This window comes from Natator depressus, chromosome 2 (genome assembly GCF_965152275.1).
Source record: "Natator depressus isolate rNatDep1 chromosome 2, rNatDep2.hap1, whole genome shotgun sequence".
NCBI lineage: Eukaryota > Metazoa > Chordata > Testudines > Cheloniidae > Natator > Natator depressus.
In genome coordinates this window covers 212973413-212983946 of record NC_134235.1, presented here as the reverse complement: position 1 = coordinate 212983946, position 10534 = coordinate 212973413, and the positions used below count along the sequence as shown (strand labels likewise).

At 42.9% G+C, this 10534-nt stretch overlaps 1 long non-coding RNA gene across 1 annotated transcript in view; it reads right to left on the bottom strand.

The window, feature by feature from the left end:
- Nucleotides 1–3286: 3286 nt before the first annotated feature.
- The window catches only part of LOC141981723 (uncharacterized), a 91442-nt gene continuing 84194 nt past the window's right edge, over nucleotides 3287–10534 (bottom strand). The window contains exons 3-5 of the long non-coding RNA XR_012637892.1: nucleotides 6048–6139; nucleotides 4743–4841; nucleotides 3287–3366 (exon numbers count right to left, since the gene is read on the bottom strand). This is a non-coding gene — a long non-coding RNA (uncharacterized LOC141981723). The remainder of the gene's footprint in view (nucleotides 3367–4742; nucleotides 4842–6047; nucleotides 6140–10534) is intronic.

Genomic DNA, 10534 nt, shown 5'->3' with positions numbered 1-10534 from the left:
TGTGTTCCAGACCCCTAATCATTTTTGTTGCCCTTCGCTGGACTCTCTCCAATTTCTTCACATCCTTCTTGTAGTGTGGGGCCCAAAACTGGACACAGTACTCCAGATGAGGCCTCACCAATGTCGAATAGAGGGGAACGATCACGTCCCTCGATCTGCTCGCTATGCCCCTACTTATACATCCCAAAATGCCATTGGCCTTCTTGGCAACAAGGGCACACTGCTGACTCATATCCAGCTTCTCGTCCACTGTAACCCCTAGGTCCTTTTCCGCAGAACTGCTGCCTAGCCATTCGGTCCCTAGTCTGTAGCTGTGCATTGGGTTCTTCCGTCCTAAGTGCAGGACCCTGCATTTATCCTTATTGAACCTCATCAGGTTTCTTTTGGCCCAATCCTCCAATTTGTCCAGGTCCCTCTGTATCCTATCTCTGCCCTCCAACATATCTACCACTCCTCCCAGTTTAGTATCATCCGCAAATTTGCTAAGAGTGCAATCCACACCATCCTCCAGATCATTTATGAAGATATTGAACAAAACCAGCCCCAGGACCGACCCCTGGGGCACTCCACTTGACACCGGCTGCCAACTAGACATGGAGCCATTGATCACTACCCGTTGAGCCCGACAATCTAGCCAACTTTCTACCCACCTTATAGTACATTCATCCAGCCCATACTTCTTTAACTTGCTGACAAGAATACTGTGGGAGACAGTGTCAAAAGCTTGCTAAAGTCAAGAAACAATACATCCACTGCTTTGCCTTCATCCACAGAATCAGTAATCTCATCATAGAAGGCGATTAGATTAGTCAGGCATGACCTTCCCTTGGTGAATCCATGCTGACTGTTCCTGATCACTTTACTCTCGTCTAAGTGCTTCAGGATTGATTCCTTGAGGACCTGCTCCATGATTTTTCTGGGGACTGAGGTGAGGCTGACCGGCCTGTAGTTCCCAGGATCCTCCTTCTTCCCTTTTTTAAAGATTGGCACTACATTAGCCTTTTTCCAGTCATCTGGGACTTCCCCCGTTCACCACGAGTTTTCAAAGATAATGGCCAATGGCTCTGCAATCACATCCGCCAATTCCTTTAGCACTCTCGGATGCAACTCGTCCGGCCCCATGGACTTGTGCACGTCCAGCTTTTCTAAATAGTCCCTAACCACCTCTTTCTCCACAGAGGGCTGGCCATCTACTCCCCATGTTGCGATGCCCAGCGCAGCAGTCTGGGAGCTGTCCTTGTTAGTGAAGACAGAGGCAAAAAAAGCATTGAGCACATTAGCTTTTTCCACATCCTCTGTCACTAGGTTGCCTCCCTCATTCAGTAAGGGGCCCACACTTTCCTTGGCTTTCTTCTTGTTGCCAACATACCTGAAGAAACCCTTCTTGTTACTCTTGACATCTCTTGCTAGCTGCAGCTCCAGGTGCGATTTGGCCCTCCTGATTTCATTCCTACATGCCCGAGCAATATTTTTATACTCTTCCCTGGTCATATGTCCAACCTTCCACTTCTTGTAAGCTTCTTTTTTATGTTTACGATCCGCTAGGATTTCTCCATTAAGCCAAGCTGGTCGCCTGCCATATTTACTATTCTTTCGACTCATCGGGATGGTTTGTCCCTGTAACCTCAACAGGGATTCCTTGAAATACAGCCAGCTCTCCTGGACTCCTTTCCCCTTCATGTTAGTCCCCCAGGGGATCTTACCCATCTGCTCCCTGAGGGAGTCAAAGTCTGCTTTCTACATTCTAGTAGAACTCTTTCATTAGAGCATTCTCTTAATTCTTGGGTCATATTTCTTTCATTTTCATTTCTAATTAACAACTGTCTATATTTTAGTACAATTTGATATCCCTTGTCCAAACTGTATTAGAAAAAGCCAAGATCCAATTATAAAACATATTCTTTGCTTCAGAAAGTGGTGGCATTTTCAGATCTCTGTGCCTAGCTTTATGAAGAATTTGGACAGAGAACAACATTGGAATCCTATAATTGTTCTGTGTTTTGAAGCATGATTTATGACAGGTGTGAGAGTAGAAGTAAGTAGTGAGGGTCGGCAAACCAGTTAAATTTTCACACCACTAACTAACTGATCAGACGAAGCTGATCATTAGAAGTAATAAAAACAAGGTGTTGTTCAGAGGAAAAAGGATGCCCACAGAAGTTCAATCGGGACTCCAGTTCCGATGCAAAGATTTCAAATATAGTTTCCTATAGTATTATCACCATTTCCACAGGGTCAAGTTACAATTAAGACACAGCGGCGAAAAGCTACTCCACATCATTAATCCTCAGTAGTTATTTGCATGCCTTTCAGATCAGCAACTAGACCCAAGGCAGATGACTAAAATGAAGCAGGCTGAGCATTGTTAGTAAGTGCACTGAACATGATCAAGAGAACCAGTCAAGAGAAAGAGAGGGTTCTCTCTGAACTAAGCAATTATCCAAGATCTTGCAGTGTTAAGTGTGCACATCCTGCCAGATCAATAGCCAGTGCAGGGAAATGGTTTGATTTGTGTTACACATGGTCTAAGCAGTGGGTGCCGCAACATATATCAGCGGAGAAGGACCAATTTAGTCTGCAGCAGAGGAGCAAACTGATAGCGAAGGAAGAGAATGTGAAGAGGAAAAGCTGAGTAATTGTGAACACAAAGCTGTTTTGACTGTCTGCATTATTTAAGCACCGACCATGGATCCTGATCCATTACAGTTATAATAAAGTATTGTCTCTACAGTTAAAAATGACACATTGAAAATATTTTCTCCTTTTCATGGCTAGCACTGCCATGCGACATAGTTAATGCAAGAGAAAAATAAATTCCAGTAACCAAAGTCACGCTTTGTACTCTACTAAAGCCCAGCTGTCAGACAGAGTTAAGGAAATGATTGTGCTGTTTGTGCCATTTCTAATTAATAATAACTAAGGATTAATAAAGCAATTTGGAAGAAGAATGTACCAGGTAAGGATTTATGGGCAGATGAAAGTTGCTTTATTGTAAATAATCATGAAGAAAATTAAATGGGAGCTAAGACATTTTACAGTGCAGCAAAAAATGTTTAACACATTTTTCAAGCTCTGCTTCTCTTGGAAGAACATTAATGGAGGTGGAGGTACTGACAACTTGCAATTTTACCTAAGACAAATAGATACCATTCCTTCAGTATCTGCAGCATTGTCTTGCACTTTCCTGTGTTACTGCAGAAAGTACCATAACCGGCCCCACTGCAGGGAGTCACTGTGCATGCTGGCATAAACAAGTCCTCTTGTGCTGAGTGTACAATATGCTTACAGGGAAATGCTGGGGGTGCACCAAGTGGTAGGCTCTTCAGATTCTCAACCTCAGGGGGTTCCCATAGATACTCATAGGTTCTGGTGACAAAACAAAGGACTCCTTTACTAGGGCTTCCAGAAAGAAAAGTGCAATTATCCCAGTTACAATTTCTCTAAGAGTTTCTGTAAACAAACTAAATTACAGTTTCCAACCCAGACCCTAAAGGTGGGTCTGCTCAAGCCAAGTGTCAGGGATACTCTTTCCGTGAGAAAATCATGCACTGGCCTGCAGATCCCCTGGCCAGAGTTCAGTTCTTTTGTTCATCTTGTTTGAATCCATTTTCACATGTCTCCACCTCTCCTAGCCTCTCCCCAACTACATGCTGCTCCCAAGTGTTGCAGCCCAGCTCTCAGCCTTTCAGACCCAGCTCCCAGGCTGCTCAGCCTTCTCTCCACAATCAGCTCCCAGACTGCTCCCTTTCACCTTCTGCTTCTGCCCACCCACATATGCTCTAGCTACTTACTTCCTGTGCCAGATCCCTCTCACCTCTGGCAACACCTACCTTTCCTGTGCTAGAGGGATTATGGACCAACCTACTGGCTGATTACTGATCTGGGTGGTAACCGTTCCCAGTAATGAGCCAGAATGTTCATTACAGTACTTTGAATATTGCAGGTACTGAGGCTAACTTCTGCAAATGCAAATCTTATTTAATTAAAGCAAATGACAAGTTTTTAAGTACCACCACTGTACTTCTTGGCTCTGTGCAAAGAGAGGCACTCTGCCACACTTCCCGACATCCCTTTCTCATGCAGCTTTTCCACACAGACTATGTGAGACCAGTGTCATATCCTGCCATGTTGCAGGTTCACAGGCTAGCTGACCCTCTAGAAGTCTTCTGCCAGCAAAAATTACTTCACAACCCCAGGAGCGGGGACCGAAGCCTGAGTCCACTCATGCCTCACTGCCCCGGGTGGCGGGGGGAAAAGCCCGAGTCCCACCACTCTGGACAGCGGGGCCAAAGCTGAAGATCAAGGGCTTCAGCCCCAGGCAGGGGGCCTGCAACCTGAGCCCTGCAGCCCAGGGTTGAAGCCCTCAGGCTTTGGCTTCGGCCCTGGGCAGTGGGGCTCGGACTTCAGCCCCAGGTCCCAGCAAGTTTAAACCAGCCCTGGCAACCCCATTCAAAGGGGGTCGTGACCCACTTTGGGGTCCCGACCCACAGTTTGAGAAGCGCTGTTCCAGACTAATTGCCAAGCTCCTGAACACTGGGAACCTTCTCCACCTCTCACTTAAACCAGAGTCAAACAGGAATAACTCCACTTCCATCGATGAAATCTGACTGGTATAAAACTGGTTTGAATAAGAGAAGAATCAGGCCCCTGACCTGCAGGTAATTAGGAGATTGGATTATTGGATGGAGAATAGGCAACATTGTTATTCACCTGCAAGTAGAAACTAGTGCCTGGCATTTTACCTTTCACATAATATCGGTCCAATTTTGATGGCAATTAGCATCATACGTTAATACCAAGTGCAGCAGACAGCCTCGATGAGAGTGAGCTTGTGTCTAGGACTGGAAAATGATTATTGTAGATTAATTTATATTACAGCCATATTTAAAGACCCCAACCAGGATCAGGGCCCCATTCTGCTATACACAGTGAGAAACAGTCCCTGCTACGAAGAGTTTACAGTGAAGACAGGCAATGGGCAGGAGGTGAAAGAGAGGCAGAGTGACTCATATAGAGTTACACAGCAGATTAGTAGTTAGGGTGACCAGACGTCCTGATTTTATAGGGACAGTCCTGATTTGGGGGTATTTTTCTTATATAGGCTCCTATGACCCCATACCCCCTGTCCTGATTTTTCACACTTGCTGTCTGGACACCCTATTAGTAATAGATCCAGAATTAAAACCTAGGTCTAAGGACTCCCAGGCTAGGTCCCTAGCCACTGGTCCAGCATATGGTATTCTGTTACTTGGTGGGGAGAGAAGGAGAGGTGTTATAATGTTTGTCTCTATGTCGTATGCTGTCTGTGGTTTTGTTTTTCATTGCAGCATCAAAGTACCATATACGTGAGGTTGATGAAGCTGCCTGAGATACAGGTTTGCCACATGGATTCTCTCCTGTTCTTCTTTTCTTGGACTCTTCCCTTCTCTAGGTGAAATACACACCACCTAAATACAGCCCTAGTAATTGGGTTCTGTATGGGTGAGTGCAGAGGAAGTTGGCAGGTGAAATCCATTGCCAACAGCTAGAGCACAGGATTACTGCACAATTCCCTGCCCTATGAATAACATGGCTCTTTTGATGACCCACTCCTGGTTCACTCCATTCATGACCTTCCACATCATCCTATGGAAATGTAGGGGGAGAATTTTCTGAATTTCTGTTTTGGCATTAATGCCCACTTGCCATCTTGAATTTCTGGCAACAACAACTAGGAATCCATCTTGGCTGGCCTTCTTCCCCCTCCTCCAGTATAGTTTCCTGCCCTTTCTACCGAAAGGCGGGCAACCGGGCAACCATGTGACATGTGATTTGCACAGTAACAGCAGGGCATATAAAGGTTAGCACATCAGAGGGAAGCTGCTGCCCAGCTGAGTGGCACAGCAGTGTGTTCTACTCAGGTGTGTAAGCCAGAGCACCGCGCCTTAGGGTTGTGGGAGGGTTTAACACACTGCTAGCTGCCACCCTCTCACCTGGATCTTACTTGCACCCATGACGACGCAGGGAAGAAAGAAGAATCACCTGCATCAAGCAGAGTTACCATCTACCTGTTCCTGAAGTCCACTCCTCACCCTGCTGAGTTAGCTGGTCAGTTCCGGACCTGATCTGTGTTGTGAGGTCGGGAGGCTCCAGACACAAGCTGCAAGAAATGGTAGAGACCTTTTAAGTCTTCCATACCCCTTATCTGGGACCCGCCTTGGGAAGGGAGTAAACCCTTTTTGGTCACAGTCAGTATAGTTATAGTGTCACCTTTACCTGTTTACCTTGCTTACCTGTGTTGGGAGTCCTTTATAGCATACCCCTTTTACTTATCTTGTTTCTAATAAACATACCTGAGTTTTACTCCTACATTCCCTTGTTGGTTTTTATTTTGGGCAATCTTAAACCCCGATGATAGTAGCAGGTAGGGAGATGAATCAGCCAGATGGCCAGCCTAAAACCAGTCAACAGAAAAGGATGTCCCATTGCTTTTGCTGTGCGCCTTGCTGTTTAATACAAATCATCACAGTTTTGGTAACTGCCCTGCATGTGCGTGTTTGCTATGTTGCGTCAGTTGATATGTTTCTACCAAGCAGTGGAACTGAGAGCAACCTACTGAATGTGGGCAGGTCTCAGGGAGGGTAGAAAGTAAAGGGACCAGGACAGATGATAAGTCAGGCTCAGCTCTTTTGCTTATCTTTCCTTACAAGTCTACCTTCTACTCGCTCTCTATTCAGTGGGGGTCCAGACTCCATCTTACTATTGGCAGTAAAAGGAGATGCTCCCTGGGGAGAGCCAAGAGGATAACATCAGGTAACTTCTACTTATAGTATCCTTGTACTGCTCTTTCCACTGCAGTATATGAGCGCCGCCGCTATAAGCCATGTAACTAACATCTGTCATGTGAAATTTGATCTCATCTCTCATTTCCCTCCATGGCAGATGTTAGTCATATTGGTTAATGCACTACAGGAAGGCATGGTAATGACAGTATGGTGTTCAGATACTCAGGATGTAACAGAACCAGTAATATTATATAGAACATGTGCATGACAGCTGTAAAGTCTTCTGTGACTAAATCTTGCTACTCCATATTGGGGCCCCTATTTCTATCTGACCCAGCTAGTCCTATACATCCACATGTTTTACAATGTCAGTGGCACAAACAGCTACTGGCCACATAACAAATGTGCAGAGCTCTGCACATTTCTCTTTTGATTCCCCTCCCCCATCAATTTCATCCATGTTTTCTGGCAGATACATCTCCTTATTTCTGAACATTTTGGGTTGCTTTTTGAAAACCGAAGGGGAAACAAGCACACTCACAGATTCTGGTCTGTACACACAACTGCTTATGGATTTGGGGACATTTAGCCCTAGATCCTTTAACGGAAAACCTTATAGGTAGAAGGCAGCGCATTTCCAGTTTGAATACTAATATGTTGAGAGGGATTTGCAGAAGGGATAAGACTGGTATTATCATTATCCACTTGTTCATTGTGTAGAATAACCAGGACAAAGATAATCAGTGCCATAAGTCTCTAAATTTCTGGAATTACATTCACTGGTATGAAAAAGTGTATATTTTAAAGGTGAATAAAACCACATGTGATATATTTTGACCTTGCTCAGATAACAAGCGGTACTGATGAATAAAGCTAATAAACTGTCTTTTTAAAAAAATTGAAACATAAGTTGAGAAAATAAATTGTTTCTTAGCATCCTCCATTTTTCTCTGAGATGTAGTAGTAATTTTGTAGTGACAAATCTTTCCATTTTCTTTTTTCCCCTTTTCCTTGATTTCCGTACTCAGAAGCCAAATGTCGAGATTGTCAGCTGGTTGGGATAATTTTTTATAGGACAATAGGATGAGAATTCAAGTAAACAGCTTCCTTCATGGATTATCCATTTATTAAACACAGCTGTGTTCTGCCTTCTGATTATCTCCCTGTTTCAATTTCATTTGGAGAATGGCTTGTTATAACAATGGAAAAGATCCTTTTCTCTGGATGCCACATGCTACAGATATTTTATCATCAAAGAATTTACCTTACCATGACCTAAATTCTGCTTACATCAGTACCAGTTCAAAGTAACACCAATACCCTAAGTGCAGGTAGAATGCATATGCAGGACGTGGACCCAATTTCCTTAACTATTTATTAACCTGGTTCTTTATGTATCAATTTATGCATAATTATCCCACCCTGTATATTTAAGGAACGGAATATATATGTGTACATGCCTAAAGCCATTATAATTATCTGTAGAGTTATTATTTTATAACTAGATTAGTGAGATTAATTTTTAAAAGGAATTTGAATCGTTAACAGATCCTATGTGTTCATGAGCCCTAATGCACAGTGTAATGTTTAAAAGAGGTTCATTTAAAAACATTTATAGTGTTTTATGAAAATAACCAAAGTAGAAGAAACATCAAGAACAATGACAGTGGTAATAAAGAAATGCCACTAGCTAATCCTTCTGCTTGGAAAACAAAATCATGAATCAGATCCTCAGCCAGTTAAACCAAAGTATTTCCGTGTACTTCAGTTGAATAACTGAATCCATTGGTATTCATGGAGCTGCACCAGTTTACACCAGCAAAGGATCTGGCTCTATATATTTTTATCTTATCCTTTCTATCCTAAAGACCTCATTGTCTTTCTACTGGATTTTAGTTTCAGTTTTATTCGAGAGCATAAAGGAGTTTGGGATAGATTGTGCCCAGCCTCTACAAGGATTAGCAAAATAGGCACACAAGAGAATTCCCCATTCAGGAAACACAAGGATTCTGAAGGCACTCGTCTTTGCAAAGGAGGCGGAGAGGCCTTAGCCCCCCTCTTCCACACCAGCCTGCAGTGCTGGCTAGCAGTAGAGTGGAGTGCATACTGTGCCATCTGAGGGAAGCTCAGCTTCTGCAGACATTGAGCTGCATTCACCCTATGCTGACACGAGACAGTATGTATCTCCCTCATTCAGGGGCAGCAGAGGACCAGTTTGGCTCATGACACAGGCTAGGGCAGTCCTGAGATACAAAATAGATGAGGCAATTGTTTCACTGCTTCTCTGAATCTGACCACCCTCGCTTTCTCTAAACTCTATTACCAGTAGATTAACGCCATAAAGGTCTACTGCTGACTCTGATGATGAGGAAACATTACATTTAGGGGATGGTGGGAAAGAGAACATTCTAAATATAGTATCTTCATTTTTCTGGTTTATTTCATTTTTATGTTGTCAGAACTTCACTAGCAACAATAACATGTTAAACAGATACATTAGCGACTGTAGATACATAGCATTTCTTCAAGAATGTGTCATCTGAATTACTGATGATACCACTGCAAGTTAATTGTCTTAACAATTGAGAAGCCTTTTTGACAAAGAGCAGAGGAGGGAGCATAATTTGAGACACATTTTTCTTTGAGGTAACTGGATCATAAGAAATAAAGCACACATAATAAACTCTTCCTTGTGCATGGTGATTCATAGGTACTGGAACTAGGGGTGCTGCTCCACCCCCTGGCTTGAAGTGATTTCCATCATATACACGGTTTACAGTGTGGTTTAGAGTAGCAGCCGTGTTAGTCTGTATCCGCAAAAAGAAAAGGAGGACTTGTGGCACCTTAGAGACTAACAAATTTATTTGAGCATGAGCTTTCGTGAGCTACAGCTCACTTCCTCAGTGACTCTCAGGACCCCCACTATACAAGTTGTTCCAGCACCACTGTGCGGATACTTAAAATATCATGTACAATATGTTTTTAATTGCTATCAACCATACTAAAAAAGCCCCAGAAAAACGCAGGTTGCATTTCAATGTCTACCTACATCTGAGTTTGAAAAATAAAAATTGCAGAATGCAAAGTACTATAAGTTATAAGTCACAGATGATATGAAGCTGTTCAAAATTAGGTTTTAATCCTGAATTCCTTGCCTCCCATGTCTTCAGTATAAAACAAATGCAGAATTGAACCTTTACAGTTCCACCAATCTTATTTACATTCCATAGCACTGGACTCATATAAGTGACCCCGGACTCCAGTTGAACTACTCACAGAACTACTCCATAAGGGTAGAAGGTGTCACAATCAGGGCCCACCATGAGCTGCCATACCCAATAAATGCAAGAGGTCCCCTGTTAATTTTTCATTGTGATTCATCATAATGTAGCTCTGTGAAAACGTTCAGCTAAGCTGCTTAAGAAATTATTTAAAAATTTAAACTGGTTTCCTTCGCGTGCCCTCCATTATTTGCAGTTACCCTAGAATTTTGTTGTACTAAATGTATGTTATTGCTCCATTTTCCATAAAGAAGGTTTATTTTACAAAACCTAGTACTCAAGTGCTGCTGTTCTCCAACACTTTTACAGTGTTAATATAAGTCAATGGCACAATGACAGAGAACTGTGATTTCATATCAGCTGGGCTAAAACTTCAAGCTTGAACAAAATGTTTCAGTCACAAGAGACAATATTGTCAATGAACAAAAAGAGATTTTCCATTTATCTTGTCTGATAGAGTATATACAGTATAAAAACATATTACAGCAG